Source organism: Pteropus alecto, unplaced genomic scaffold (genome assembly GCF_000325575.1).
Source record: "Pteropus alecto unplaced genomic scaffold, ASM32557v1 scaffold88, whole genome shotgun sequence".
In the NCBI taxonomy this organism is placed as follows: Eukaryota; Metazoa; Chordata; class Mammalia; order Chiroptera; family Pteropodidae; genus Pteropus; species Pteropus alecto.
Genome location: NW_006494611.1, coordinates 17,233,848 through 17,249,947, shown reverse-complemented (window position 1 = coordinate 17,249,947; position 16,100 = coordinate 17,233,848). Strand labels below are relative to the sequence as shown.

At 37.6% G+C, this 16,100-nt stretch overlaps 1 protein-coding gene across 1 annotated transcript in view; it reads left to right on the top strand.

Annotated features, from left to right (window-relative positions):
- The first annotated feature begins 393 nt into the window (after positions 1–393).
- STAMBPL1 (STAM binding protein like 1) overlaps positions 394–16,100 on the top strand; it is a 44,072-nt gene continuing 28,365 nt past the window's right edge. Inside the window, exon 1 of the mRNA XM_006925972.2 lies at positions 394–859. The gene's annotated coding sequence lies outside the window, so the exon portion shown is untranslated. The remainder of the gene's footprint in view (positions 860–16,100) is intronic.

Below are 16,100 nucleotides of genomic sequence, written 5' to 3'. Positions count from 1 at the left end.
GGGGCGGCGGGGGAGAAGGACTAAAGTGTTTCGTGATGGGGCTACATTATGATAAATCTCAAGGTGCAACTCTTCATAAGAGACTTAAGTGAGATTTTCGCCAAAACCCTATCCTGGTCCTGACTCCACTGCGAGTTCATGGTTAAATCTAGCTACATCATGGCGTATGTTAGCCGTAGCCCTAAAAGGCACCCCACTCATGTCCACTTCGGCGAAATTGATGGTGAAGCAAAATGAGAGTCCAGGTTCCGGGCTGAGCAGAGGACGTGCAGGGTTTTCAGGTGAGAGTCGCACCCAAACGTTTTACTCTCGCTCTAGGCCAACCGCAGGGACTCGCTTTCACCTGCGAGCTCTTTCTGCAGAATGCGGGAGGCCGCCGCCGCGGAAGAAGGGGCGGAGGCACAGGAGGAGGCGGCACCCAGGGGCCGGGGAAGGGGAGGCCAGGACCATCGCAGTGACAATTTCTTTTTCTGCGGCGGCGGCTGCAGCAGGGACTGCTGCTGCATGCTCGGGATTGACCGGCCTGCGCGTGGGTTTGCGAGGGCGGTGTTCGTCCCAGGCGCTGGGGAGCCACTGCAAAGAAGGGAAGGAGAAGGAGGAGAACAACGCACGCAGCCGGAACGAGTGGAACTAGCAAAGCTGCCTCGGTCCACAGAGGAGAGAGGGAGGAGGCACTGCCGAGGCAAGCGAGCGGGCGCCTCCACGCTGGGTGCCATGGCACCCGGCTGCAGTGCCTTCTAGCAAAAGCCAGCGCGGCCCGGGCTGCAGCGGCCAGACGGATGCCCAGGCCACACGGCAGGCGCGGGGACAGCCGCTGTAGTCGCCGTCCCACGCGGGCTCCGGATATCAGAGGTTGTTGGTGAGTAGGCGCGCGCGCGCGCGTGTATGCGTGAGTGTGAGCGCGCACCGGCACAGTCAAGTGTGCATGCCGGGTCCGTGTGCCCGGTGGCCTGGCGCGCTGCCTGGCCCTCTTCCGCTGGCGGTTTTGGGTCTCTGGCTTGTTCCGCGGAAAGAAAATGCTTTTTGCCGGCTGTTCACTTCCTTCCAGCAAGTCTTTGGACCCGTCGCCTCCGTGTGCGCTGCCTCTGTGTGCCCCCCAGCCAGCCCCTAGGAATTCGTGTCACCTTGATGGGGAAGGCAGGAAGCTGTGGCTCCTGGTGTCAGGGCGGGACCTTGGCAGTGATCTATACGCGTGGGTTTATGGTTCCGACTTGGAGATAGTGTTGGCATTCAGAGAGACCACCCCTTATCTTTGGGAGTGCGTAGTGTAGAGAAGGGAAGGGTGAGGGTTGGAAAAACAGACCTTTACACCTGCAGGATGTGTGGCACACCTCTGAAGGTAATGTTTACTTTTATGCCTTTTATGAATGCCCATAAGTCAGTCATTCTCCTCACCTGAGGAAGTTAAGCCTTAACCTAAAGGCTTTCGTAAAATTCACAAAGTGGAAATGCCACTAAAACATAATTTTCCAGAATTCTCTACAACAATCCACACTGCTGATATCCAAGATCTTAAGGTGCTATAATTACTGAAATTAAAAAATTAATTACGTACATAATTGGTAATTCAGGAAACAGAACCTGATCTAGAAAATTGGAAAAAAAAATTTTTAAGTGTTTGGGTGGTGTGAGGGTGAGGGTGGTTTCTAGAAATCAGTGTTTTGGTGGCAAGGAAAACCGACAAGTAAGCTCCAATGAGCACACCGCTTTCCAAACAACCTGCTAATCACTGAGAAGAAAATGGAAGTCCTAGGTTTTATGGAATTTCCAGAATTATAATGAGTATCAGTAGGATGCTGGTTTATGATTTCATGATTCAAGGCCTGTCAAGGTCAATATGACAGATTTGTTCCAGCAGATAAATTACATCTGAATGTTTGATTTCCTGTGTAAAGTTTTTGGTGGTAGTTTTCTGTGGTTGTTTTATAGAGATTAAGCCACTGGGTTCTGTTTTTTTCTAGACATTGTTTTAATGGGCAATCTTGTGTTTGTGGGATGGATGCTCAGTCGAACTTCAAAAAAATGTACTGCATTATAGTAGGCATTTTTGTAGCTATAAATATCTGTTTCTTTTTAATTTAAGTTAATGACTTTGAGAAATAGGCTCCTTCTGTTTACCATTGCTCCATTACAGGGTCTTCATTCAAAAGCATGAAATGTTATTGGGATCTACCTGAAAAATGAACTGGCTGGTTGGTTTCTGTTCAAGCATATATCTAGAAAATTGTTAGCCACTTGAAGATCTAAGCTGGAATTTATGAATCAGCTGGTTCTTGGGAATTTTAAGAGGAAAGTTGTTTTTTTTTATACTCTTTTGTAAAAGAAGCACCATTTAAATGATCAGGCAGAGATACCTAGTCCTCTACCCATATTACAGTTTTCAGGGACAGTTTCTTGCCTACTTTTGCCCTGTATCATAGGACCCATTGCTAGTGAGAGGCTTGGAGAGAGAAATGAGAGGAGCTGTGTCCTGAGGGTGTCCTCAGCAGAGAGACTGTCTCTGCGTTTGGCTCCTGAGAAGGACTGACAAAAATAGTTAAAGAATTGTTAGTAATAGTTACTTCTTTTTACTTTCAGCATCTAGGACTTAACCAGTTTGATCATATTCCTCCTTCAAGGTATCTTCCCAAGCCTACTTAACAAGTCAGGAAGTGAGGTTGCTGTTTACAGAGAAGAGTCTGGTAATTCTTGTTCAAATACTAGGGGTAGAAGAAATATGTAGATGCTGCTCAGGAAATATCAGGTACCTTCATGGAAGGTGTGTTTAGCAATAAAGACCAATTTTAATCCATTGGATTTGTGATTCTCTCTAATGCTAGCATTTTTTTCCCTCAACCCTGTGAAAGATTCATAAGTAACTTCAAATGACACTACAAAAAATGAGTCATAGTTACCCCTGAAAATGTTAGAGTCAGCTTTCCATCCCTCAGGGCTAATGGATCACAGCTGCTCAATAAATATTTGTTAAGCGAAAAACAATTCTAGGATGTCTTTACTTCCCAACCTAACTACATCAGGTCTTCCACTATTGATTATTTTTTGCCATCACGTTATATGAATCACCAACCCTTTCATCACATTGAAGTTTGTCTGATGTATTCAACTAAGAAGACCACCTTCCTTCACTGAAAGAAAAATAACAATCTCTCTAAAATAAAACAAAAACAAATAAACACTGTATTGGTACCTGTGGACTTGCTTATTCCAGCTCTGTGAACATGTGAATTGTCCAGTTGGATGTGTGAATGTACATTCAGAAATCCTGAGTTGACATCAGAATGTTCAACTCAGGAATAATCTCGATGTAGCTACATGTGGATGTGCCTTTTGTCAGAAATTATTTGCATTTCTAAGCAAATCAGATGAACTTCTAGTGCAGTCCTGCATCTCCTCATGCTAAGCGGACAAGCCAATTAAACCTTTGGCAATGCTAAGTCATCAAAGCACATGATGTTTGATTTTCTTTATAAATTTTAAATTAAATCTGTAATATGTTTATCCATTGATGTGGCTGGCTTAGAGACTAATTCAGATTGGTGGTTACTTAGTACTTGTGTTTATTAAAAACAGCTCCTTTATATGAGTACCAGTAATTCATATGTTTTAATTTGTTCTAGTTAGCCTTTCAGGGTCCTCTTGGAAGTGGTTGCATTGTATGATCTTAAATATTAAGAGTGTTATGCCCTTCTTTTGTTTTTTTTTTTTAATAGTTCTAACTTTACATTTCCAGTCATTAGATATTTACCATATGATTCATGGTCTAATTTCAAGACCAAAGATTAAGAAACTGTCTAAGGTTTTCCTGGATATTAATATTGTACATAAAAATAATGCAAATTTTCTGTCTGATATTTTTCCCTTTATATCCTCCAGTCAAGCTTGTTTTTATTCTGAATAAGAATCAAATGAGATTCTTAAACATTAAAAAATTTTTTCTGATGGACTTGGTCCAAAACAAGTAAAATAAAAAGTTGCTTATCACTGTTTTGAAGTAATACAAACACTGCTATTCTCTGCATAATGAAACATGACCATTCTTATCAAGTATTTATTTAATAAGTAGGTACTTGAGCACTTGAACTAGAGTTAAAGGCATGCTCCTTTCATGTCTTGTTCAGGCCCTTGAAAGCCATGGGTGAAATATTGATTCAATGAGGTAGGTTCCTTGAAAGGAGTTAAGTGAGGAAAGCATCTTTTTGGAAGAGCACTTTGGCAATTGGATGGAGAGTGGATTAGTAGAAGGAGTGGAAGATGTAATGTGGTGTTAAATAATGACATAAAATCCAAGTGACACCGAAATGGAGAAGGGGAAACCCAGGCAGACATCAAGCAGGATTCTTTGTTTTATGTGGAAAAGAAACAGTAAATAAGTGTGATCATTCACATGTTCCACGTCTATGGAAAACATTACCAGTTGATCACAGCGATCTTGCCTTCTGAGCCCTTGTGTTACCTTAGAATCTTGCAAACATTTGACAAATGTTTTGTAATAAATATTAGTTATTGAACATGTGCTATATGCCAGACACTGTTCAGAGCCTTATCTCAAGGGCGATGGAGTGATTAGGAACATGAATTCTTTTTGCCATTCACTAGTTGTGTGTCCTTGGGCAAGATACTAACTTCCCTGAGACTCAGTTTCCTCATCTTTCAAGGGAGATATTAGTTTCTATCTCATAAGGTTTGCGGGAGGATTAAATGAATAAGTATAGGTATAAATGAGAAGTCATTAGTAGTGTCTGGCAAAAAGTTAAGTGCTACATGTGTTTGTTTTGCTATTGTTATTATTCAGAAAACAACTTTACGCAGTAGGTACCATTGTGCAGATTAAAAAGTTAAGGTACAAAGGCCTTAACTGCTAGGCAAATTGCTCAGGAACATAGGCTGTAGGTGATAGAGCTGGGAGTCAAACCTAGACAGTCTGACTCCGACGCCTGCTTTCCTAACTGTCTCCTTTCCCAATTGTCTCCTACACTGCATGCTGGGTGCTGGGGATACTGATTGGAGCAAGAAAAGTAGGGGCTGTCCTTATGGAGATTAAGGGTTCCAATCATCTATATTGTAGAATGTGCCATTTCCAATATAGAATTCATGCTCAGATTGTTATACAATTTTTTTGGGCCATTATTCCTTGATGTTTTGGTATTTTGTAAATAGCATTTCTCATTAACTTTTTTAATAAGAAGTATTACAAGTTGTGTTTTCATATATGCTTTAAAAATAGGTTATTTTTTGGTTTTGCCTGTTGACATATGCAATACATATTCATTTTTAATATCTCCACTTATACTCAGTAATTCTTTGCTGGAGGCAGGAGGATATGTCTCCCTAATATACATATGTGTAACATATATCCCATATATAAATAATGCATAATGTATTATACATCTAATATATACATTTTATACAATAGGCGTTAGTTACATGCATTATATTAGATGTGCATTACATACACCTGTATACATTATATTACCTGTCTATACATATAATGTTTACACTGTACAATATATATATAATATACATTACATAGAACATTAAATTAGGGATATTTTTATATATAAAGAATCACTGGGTACAAGGAGAGATGTCATGGATGGGTATGTGTACATTAAATTATCGAGCAGGTATCATCAGTATGCTGAAAAACTTCTATGCCACCAACCTCTTTTCACATGCCCAGGTCTCATATATCTCCCATCCAAGAATGATGGTGGAGATATGATGACCTTTTATAACTATTTTTATTCAGAATATTTTTCAGCAGTCCCCAACCTTTTTGGCATCAGGAACCAGTGCTCCTACGAGAATCTAATGCCTGATGATCTGAGATGGAGCTGAGGCGGTGATGCTATAGCTGGGGCATGGCTGCAAATACAGATGGAGCTTTGCTTGCGCACAGGGCTGCTCACCTCATGCTGCGTGGCTGGGCTCCATGGCTGTGGGAGTTGGGGACCCCTGTTTTACAGACTAACTGCAGAGTACATTTTAGCTGACCTTTGACTTGTTGAAGTAATTACATCTAATCATAAGAGGCCAAATTTTGATTATAGATGGGAAGACTGCTATAGCAACAAAGCATAAAAAAATTCTTAATGCCCCTAGAGCTTCCTCAGTGCTTATATAATTCCCTGTTCTCATAAATAACTTTCAGAAATCTGTAACTAGTATTGTTTTTTCTAAGAAGACAAAAACTTTTCTTGGTCTTGTGTAAATAAAGTTTATGGGTAAAAAAATTTTTCAGGAACAAAATTAAAATTTTAGCTTTAAAAATATAGTCTGCATCCTTTGCTTTACTCTTTCATGTAAATTGCACATTATTATTTAACTAAGGTCAGTTCCTTTGAAAGGAAATGTTTTTGAATTTTGCAAGTTTAAACTTGATTAAGGATGACAGAATCTAGGTTTTGGTGAATTTGGTGTTTTGTTTTGTTTTTTGAACTTTTGCTATACTATCTATGTTCAGTGGCATCACAGTAATTGAACTATAGATTTAGTAAGGGCACATCCAAGAGACAGTTAGTTGTCTAGGGACCCATTAGGAATTATTCATTTTGATTGTTTGATTTGAGGATTCTGTGGGTAAATTTGGAAACAGGAGGCCAGTGATGACTCATTTTTAACCCTCCCTGGCTCTGGATGAATACTGCCTGACTGTTGTGCCTTTGTCTGTACTCAGAGAGAAACTCCAGTGTGGGTCCCTTTTGACATATCAAACTTGAATGGCGGGGCAATATCAGCACTTTTTAAATAAAGATTGAAGGAAAACTACAATCAGTAAGGGCAATTATGGTTAAATTCAGCTCAGCTAAGGACACCGTAATTGTATTCATCCCATTGCTGGAGTGTATCTTTTAACACTGGAAATAGGCATTTCCACCACTGAGAAGTAATAGAGGGAGGGCTTTATGCCTGTGGGTTTATGTGTCAATCTCCTGGTGGATTGACTCTAGTTCTTTTTCCAATCTGTTTTGTCCTTGAAAGGTTGGTTTATAAACTGTTCCACAAGATAAGTTTTCTTTGACGGGAGGAACAAAGGGATGTAGTGGATGGAATGAGACTAGAAAAGAGAGGCCTGGGATAAGTTCTTCATATGTTTGTGTTTTTGTTGAGCAGGACAGAGAAACTGCTTACTGAAGCAATACAGTATTTTAAGAAAAATAAATAAAAAGATGAACATCACTTGGAATCATTAGTGGGTATAGAACTTTGTTTTTCCAATTAATGAAAATTTCAAGACGTTAAAATATAGATTTTGAAAGAAATGTAAATGACTGCATTCTTATGACATGAAGGTTATTTTTCTTTGGCAAGTATAGTATCATCGAAAAACTTAGAAAGGTAACTAGGGCAGTACTTCTCAAACTAGTATCAAAAAACCAAACTGTCTTTCATCCCACCCCCACAGATTATTATTCAGTAAGTTTGGATGGGGCCTGGGAGCCTTCTTTTTGACACCCTCAAGGGATTTTGATGCAGGTGGTCAATTAAACCACACTAAGAAAAACCTACTTAAGTGCTAAATCTAATTTTATATTCAGATTTGTGATTTTACTTTTAAATTTTATGTATTTTTCTTCCTGATTTCTATAGGCATTTTCACGTAATAACATAGACATCAAAGCTGCTTTTAGATTTCCATAGTGGCACCTATACTTGTTTAATTTTCTTATTAATATCTTTTGATGGACAGAATCAGAAAAACACAGGGTTGGCAGGAATTTTTTAGAGAGAATGTTGCACATTCTTATGAATGACAGATATTAGACCAGGGCAGAAAGGGTTTTATCAAAAAGGAAAATAGGAAGACATGTACTGGGGAGCAGTGGAAAACCAAGTCTAATAATGCATAAGGAGAGAAAAGGGATCAGATCTCCGGCTGGGAAGGGCTGGTGAGGGTGTTTAGACCTCTTCTGGCAGGTACTAGTTTACCAGTGTGCATTTTTGAGCAGAGGACTAACCTGATGCAAACAAGTGTTACACCTAAGCTAGGGACACACCACACAGTGTCTAGTCCAGATTAGAGACTTAAGAAAAAGGTGGGCAAAGTCGACTCTGTTTGTCATCATAAAGACAGGAAAGAGCAAGGCTAAGCACTTGGGTCTTGAACTGGGCAGGACTGACATTAAAAGGTTTATGCAGCAGAGGTCTCTGGCTCTGTGTTTACAAGGTCTGCAGACAGTAAAGTTCTCTGTCCAGCCAACTGCATATATGGTGTGTGACAGTAATGCCACCCAGCTCAGCCATCAGTCCATACCAGCACCTCTGGATTTAGTAAGCCCTTGAATAACTACTGCAGCTACCACAACTTTAATAATATTGCAAGCCAAGGAGGGCACAATTTTTCTCACTTTAGACCAAAGAAATAGACTCAGAGTAATTTACCAAAATTCAAACATCTGTAAACATAGATGTGTCAGGGCTAGGATTCAAATCTGAAGCTACCTACTCAAAACATAGGATTAAAAAAAGTATAATGTGTCTGATGATGAAGTGATACATACTTGTAACAAATTGTACTGAAATGAATGAATTGAATGTGAAATCCTTTCTGGTCCCATCCTTGAGAGAACAGCTGAGAAAAAAATCAGTGTCTGTTAAGGCTTTTTTCTTACAAATGCCAGTATACGTTAAATACATAGGTATTAATACTAGAAAGATGAAATCATACTTAATATATTATTGTACAACTTGTTTTCTTCACTTAATGCTGTAACTTTTACAACTTCCTGGTTTGGCGCATATAGATGTAAGTTCTTTCTAACGGCTTCATCCACTATATATTTCTTTATTTTAAATAATCCCCATTTATTTCCAAAATTTAAAAACCATGCTGCAGTTGGATTGTGTGTGTGTGTGTGTGTGTGTGTGTGTGTGTGTTGTATGGGCAATACAGTCTATGAGGAAATTTTAGAATTGGAAGTACTTGGTCAAAAGGAATGCATATTATTTTAAAAAATTGCCATTTTTTTCCAATCCTAATCAATATTGAGTATGATAAATCATGTAAATTTTATTAATCAAATAAATGAAAATGCATTATTCAAATTCATAATTTCTTAATTACTAGTGAGTGCAATTAAACATTTTTCATATTACCTAGTCATTCATACTCCTCTTATGACTTGTTCATTCTACTTGCCTGTTTTTATTTATCTTTTTCTTTATTTCTTTTCCGCTAATGCTCCCTATAGTTTAGAGATAATAAATATTATAGCTGTCACAAGTGTTGCAATTCTTTTTTCCTTTCTTTGCCCTTTTACTTGTTGATTGTATTTTAAGGTACTAACTAAACATTAAACAATACTTTTTATTTACTGATCAATGGAACAGAATAGAGAGCCCAGAAATAAATCCACGCCTATACACTCACTTATGATAAAGGAGGTAAGAATATACACTGGGGTAAAGACAGTCTCTTCAATAAATGGTGTTGGGAAAATTGGACAGATACATGCCAAAAAAAGAAGCTGGACCATCTTCTTACACCGTATACAAGAATAGACTCAAAATGGATTAAGGATTTAAATGTAAGACCCAAAACCATAAAACTTCTGGAAGAAAACAGGCAATAATCTCTCTGATATTACTAACAGTAATTTTTTTGGATATATATCCCCAGGCAAGGGAAACAAAACAAAAAATAAACAAATAGGACTACATCAAACTAAAAAGTTTTGTACGGCAAAGGAAACCATCAACAAAACAAAAAGACAACCTACTGATTGGGAGAAGATATTAGCTAATGATACATCTGATAAGAGGTTAATATCCAAAATATATAAAAAACTCATACAACTCAACAACAAAAAGACAAACAATCCAATTAAAAAAAGGGCAGAAGACCTTAGGAAATACAGATGGCTAATAGACATATGAAAAAATGCTCAAGGTCACTAATCAGAGAAATGCAAATTAAAACCACAATGAGATATCACCTCACACCTGTCAGAATGTCTATCAATAAATCAAAGAACGACAAATGTTGGCGAGGATGCGGAGAAAAGGGAACCCTCATACGTTGGTGGTGGGATTGCAAATTGGTACAGCCGCTATGGAAAACAGCCTGGAGGTTTTTCAAAAAATTAAAAACGGATATACCTTTTGACCCAGCAATTGCACTTCTGGGTATTTATCCAAAGAAAACCAAAACAATAATTCATAAAGATCTATGCACTCCAATATTCATGGCAGCACAGTTTGCAATAGCCAAGATATGGAAGCAATCTAAATGCCCATCAACAGATGATTGGATAAAGAAATTATTGTTCATATACACAATGGAATATTACTCAATGTTACTCAATATTACTCAATTACTCAATATTACACAATGAAATCCTACCTTTTGCAATGACATGGATGGACCTAGAAGTTATTATACTGAGTGAAATAAGTCAGACAGAGAAAGATAAATACCGTATAATTTCACTTATATATGGAATCCAAGGAACAAAAAGAACAAACTAATCAAAAACAGACTCAAATATAGTGGACAATTTGGTGATGGACAGAGGGGAGGAGGGTTGGGGGGCTGGGAGAATGGGATGAGGGGTTAAAGAAGTACAAATTAGTAGTTGGTCACAGCGACGGCATAGGAAATACAGTCAGCAGTGATATATTGGCGAGGTGGAAAACCAGAGGAGAGAAGGAGCAACTAGGAGGATCGTTTTATAAACGATATAAATGTCTAACCAATGTACTCTATACTTGAAACTAATTAAAATAAATTTTAAAAATAAAAAAATACTTTTTTAAAAACAATTTCAGACTTCCAAAAAAATTGCAAAAATAGTACCCAGAGTTTCTGTATATCCCTTACCTATTTTATCCAAATATTAAAACTTTGCATAATCGCAGTAGTTATCAAAATCAGGAAAGTAGCAGTGTTACAGTACTGTTGTTTAATTTACCGATCTTATTCACATTTCATCAGTGTCCTTCTGTTGCTCCAGGATCACACATTGCATTTAGTTGTCATGTCTCTTTAGTATCCTTCAGTCTGAAATGGTTCTTTGGCCTTTCTCTGTCTTTCATCATTTTGACATGTTTTAAGAGCACTGGCCAATTGTTTAGTAGAAAATCTCTAAATTTGGGTGTGTCCGATGTTTCCATATGAGTATATAATTAAGAGTGTAACCTAAGCTGGAGGCAGTCAAACATATCTTGCCTGAGGAAGAGATGCTGAAATGAACACGGGAAGTTTGCAGAGGTCTATTAAGGATATATGATATTAACAGTGATTAAAAGCTATTAAAGGTTTTTAAATGAAGGAAAGAAAATGTCTAAATGACATACCTGTTATATGTAGAAATAATCAAAGGGGAGCATGATAGGAAAAAATAGACCAATTAGAAGACTTTTCTAGCAATGCAGAAAGGGAAATGAGTAGCGTAGAGTAAGTAGGATGCTGTGAGGAAAGATGGTGAGCAAATGCAGACTTCAGAGAGATTTCGGAGTGTGAATTTGCAAATATAAGTGGTAGATTGCATGTGGAGTTTGGGGGAGCAGCATCAAGATGAGTATTTCCAGATTTTGCCAGGTTTTGTGTCATTGATTAGATGTCAGGCAAAATTTTCTCTGTCAAAGTCAGAAGTTTCATTACCTCTAGTTCCCTTATGACAGCATTTACAATATATTTGCCTATTTATGCTCCTGTATCTCAATATGTCCACTTAACTTCCGAGTTCTATGTTGTTTTTACTTTAAACTCTCCCCCTCTAACTATTTATCTCTTTCCATTCCTTTTACCATTTTCAGTCCAGACCTGGGCTACCTTATCCACAACTGCATACTTGCCTCTTTTCTGGGCTGCCAATTCCTCGTCTCTCTCTACATTTATCCGTTGCTGCCAGACTATTTTTTTCAGTGCTATTGAAGAATACTTGACAGAGACTATTTCAATTTAATAACTATATATTAAGTTCTTGTTTGGGCACATTAGCTTATTGTGTAGAGCTGATAAATAAGTTAAGCATAATTAGCATAATTCAGGAGACTTGGGGCCATTTTGCCTGGTGGTAAAAAGAAACTGTATCTTTGTTCTACTCCTTATATACACATAAATTTCACACAGATCAAAGATATTTATCCAAAAATGTCTAACCATAACATTACTGGAAGAAAAGATTGGTGAACATATTTAAAAATTTTTTTATCAGTGAGTTTGAAGACCTTTTAAAGAATGATGAAAAATCCAGATACTAAAAAAGAAAAGATAGATCTATTGGACAACTTAAAATTTTCAATTTTGTACAAAAATTAAGAAACCTTCAAATAAAAACTTCAACTAAACTAATAAATGTGAAAGAAAAATGGGAATAGAAAATTCACCGTTTTTAAACACCACAGTAATAATTATTTCAGGCAAGAATCATCTTTATATGCTAAAATTCGTTGGTAAAAGGATATTTGCATATGCTCAAGGTAACTCCCTAGAAGATACTTTGTAGTTACAAAGGACAAAATAGTAGCTTTATAGGGGAGAAATCTGGCAGACATAAGTTAAACAAGTGACCAAAGTTAACATCATTGATAATGGGGCCAACCAGTGTCTCCCAATGCACACCATCTCTTCTGGGGTATTTTTGCCAAAAAAATACACAATTCTGTCTGTTTCCTGTGTTTCATCTTTGTAGTATTTACCACAGTTTTAATCATATAATCGTGCAGATAATCACTTAATATCTTTACACATCTCTGTCCCGTGCCCTGCCCTAGCAGAATGTAAGTTTCATAAGATCATATGATCTTTGTTCACTATTGTATCACTAGCTTCTAACACAAAGTAGGATCTTAGTAAATAATTTTGGATAAATACATAAATGAATTAATTTACTTGGCACTAGCAGTATCCGTGTGAAAGATGTATTTAGCCTTGGAACATATTGGGTGAGAAATCACAGTTAGATGTCCTAGTGGAAACGGTGGAGGTCATTTGAAGACACAGTGCTAAAGCTTAGATTAAGCTTTAGTTGAAGCCATGAAAAAAAAGTGTTTTAGGTAATAAAGGTAAGTTTATAGAAAAGATAAAAAATTAGTGGTTTAGGTGCAAGTCAAGTTTTAATGTGCATAAAGATCTCCTGGGCTGCTTAATAAAACTAGAAATCCATGGGGCACCCAAACCAGAAATTCTGACTCTATGGAGCCTAGAAATCCGTTTCTTGTAATAACCACGCCCCTCCTCCACCAAGTAATTATGAAGCAAGTGGCCTAGGAACCACACTCAGAGGAAACTTCACATCCAAGGAGAAGGATGACAGCCTCAGGGAGGGGATACAGAAAGAGGGATGAGTGGTGAGCAAGGAGGAGGAGCAGATGGCCACTCGCAAACAACTTGGGCAGTATGAGGGGTTCTCTAAGCATTTTAAAATAAACTCCTGGGGATAGTTACATAGGGACACAGACTCTTTTGCTTTTGTCTATTGCACTGAAGAGATTGTCTAGGGCAAAACTGAAAATGTGGACACAGCTGTCACTGGAACATGTTGAACAGTTAGGATTCCTGTGGTTGGGGAACATTGGAATAGTAGTAAACGGAAAGTATTCTAGGATAGCATTTGCTGTTCAGTAGTGGTGCTGGACTAAATTCATCTTATTGAAGTACTATCCTTAGAAAATTCATGAAAATTAAAATTGATTAATCATGTCCAAGGACTGACCTCATTCATCTCTGAGCTTCAGGCTGTTGGCAGACAAGACAATGATGTTATTTTAAAAATTTATTTCTGACTCACTGTGCTTTATTAAATTTGATAACTTCTGGATTGTATTTTCTTAAAAGCAAATTGCAATAAAAAGGGAAGTATATACATTAGAGTTTAGTGGCTCATGAGTGACTTATCTTTAGAATGCATAATTTCCAGGAAATGTTAGTATTTCAACAGCAGGATAATAAAATTAACATGCTCCTAAGGATTTTTGATGACAAAATAATTATGTACAAATATGAATTTCTCTCTTACACCTCAAATTCATTTTCCAAACATTTTATGATGCATATTAATTAAATGACCTCATTAAAAAATAGAGCAGGATTCTAAATTAGCACATTTATGAGCATAGGAAATAAATGCCTTTTGAATACCATAACTTAGAATTTATATTGAAACCAGCAAATATTATGAATTGAACTGTGTCTTGGTAAAATAATTATGCATTTGAATTTTTTGACTGCATATTCCAGGTAATCCATCCACAGACATTGGATCATTCTGCCTTGGAAACAAGTGAAGAAAATGTATGCCCTTTTATTTTTTCAGCAGGGAAAAGATTATGAATCAGATATATGTAATGCTGAACTAAAATTTCATTTCTATAGTAAATCGTATCATTCTTGTCCATGGCCCAAGAATTTGACCTTCTCCTGATTCCACCTTTACTTCTAAATGATAGTTGCCAGTGCTGCTGTGTGACGAAGAGAATGAACTTTGGAATCCTATACACATTGTTTTGAGTCCTTGCTCTACCATTTATTCAAGTAACTTACTTATTTGAGGCTGTAGTTTCCTTACCTGTACCATGGAGATAACTGTAGCTGTCGTTTGTTGAGTGACCAAGCATTGTGCTGTAGGCTTTACAGGCATTATCTCACTTCACCTTCGCCACAGCTCTTTCCTTAGATACTATTATCAACCCTATTCTGCAGTTTGGGAAGCTATGATTCTGCAGTTGTGGTTAGAGGCAGACCGGGTGGTTAGACTTTGGAGTTCACATGTCTAATCTCAAAGGTGTCCAATCTCTAGGTTCAACTGCCTCCTCTTTGATGAGACTATCATGAAGGCTGAGACCACATACGTTAATGCATTATTTCAGTTAACCAGGGAAGGAAACCTTTCTGTTAGTAGTACCTACTATTATTATGATGGTTCTTTTGCTGCCTTAAAAGTTTAGATAGTCCTACAATAATACCTCACCTGCACAGATCTCAGCTTGCTCTTAGTGGAGGAAAAAAAGGTATGAAAAAATGCTTTTTGAGCACACAAATTAGAAATCATGTAGCACATTCACTGTAATCAGCATATAGTTTACTCTCAGGAGCTCTCTTCAGATCTTTGTCCAGTCTACACTTTAATTTTATAAATAAATTTAAATTATTTTACCAGTGATGTAAGATTGACTAAATGGGGTGAGGGGAGACTGAAGTCAGAGAAGTTTTGTAAAGAAGTTGCTTTTTAATAGATTTTCTAAATGAGAAAATTAGAAATAGAGGGAAGCATTGCTATTAACAGGTGCATTAAAATAAGATTGTGAATCACCAACAAAGGGTTAAATAATATTTATATTTTAGTCAAAGAAGAATGTAATATTACCTTAGAAGTATTTTCTTTGAATATTGTTAAATCTCACAAAATTCGATTTTAGCTATTCAGAATCGCCACTTTTGTCATCAAATTCACATAACTAATGATTTTCTTATATTGCCAGAGGAACCTCATATCAATTAGGCAGCACATAATAGAATCCCAAGGGTACTTTAAACAATGACGTTTGTCTTATACACAAACAGTTCAGAGGAGAATGGTTGCAGGATAAGTGCAGCTGCTTGGCACTGTCGGCGAGGAGCCAGGCTCATTCACCATCCTCTGTACATCAGCTGCTTCTTAGGTTTGATCCCTCTGGGTTGCAAGATGGACCCTGCATTTCAAGTCTTATATGAAGACACATGTCCAACTGGTGAAAAGGCCCATATTCTCCAGAATATCTCTGTTAGAGATGGAAATCTCTCACAGAATCCTCCCCAGATTTCCCCTTTCTGGTCTCGTAGTCCCAAATTGGGTCACTTGCCAGCTAGTCAGGTCCTAAGTGCAAGGGAGCTCAAAAAATTGAGTCTGTCTAGTGAGATTAGGCCTCGCTGGCAAAGCAGAAGTGGTGGTGGGGGGAGTGGGCTGTTGTTTGATAGACAACTGATAGTGTCTGTCAAAAACTAATTGCAGTAAAGCAAATAAACATCATCTTCACTATCTATAATAAAATTCAACGTTTTATTTTAGGATAGAGGTAAATTAACCTTACTTCTCTAACCATTTGATGTGAGAAGGGACTGATTGTCTTTGAGTTTCTTATTGCATGCCAGGTACTGTAATAGAACTTTTATATATTAT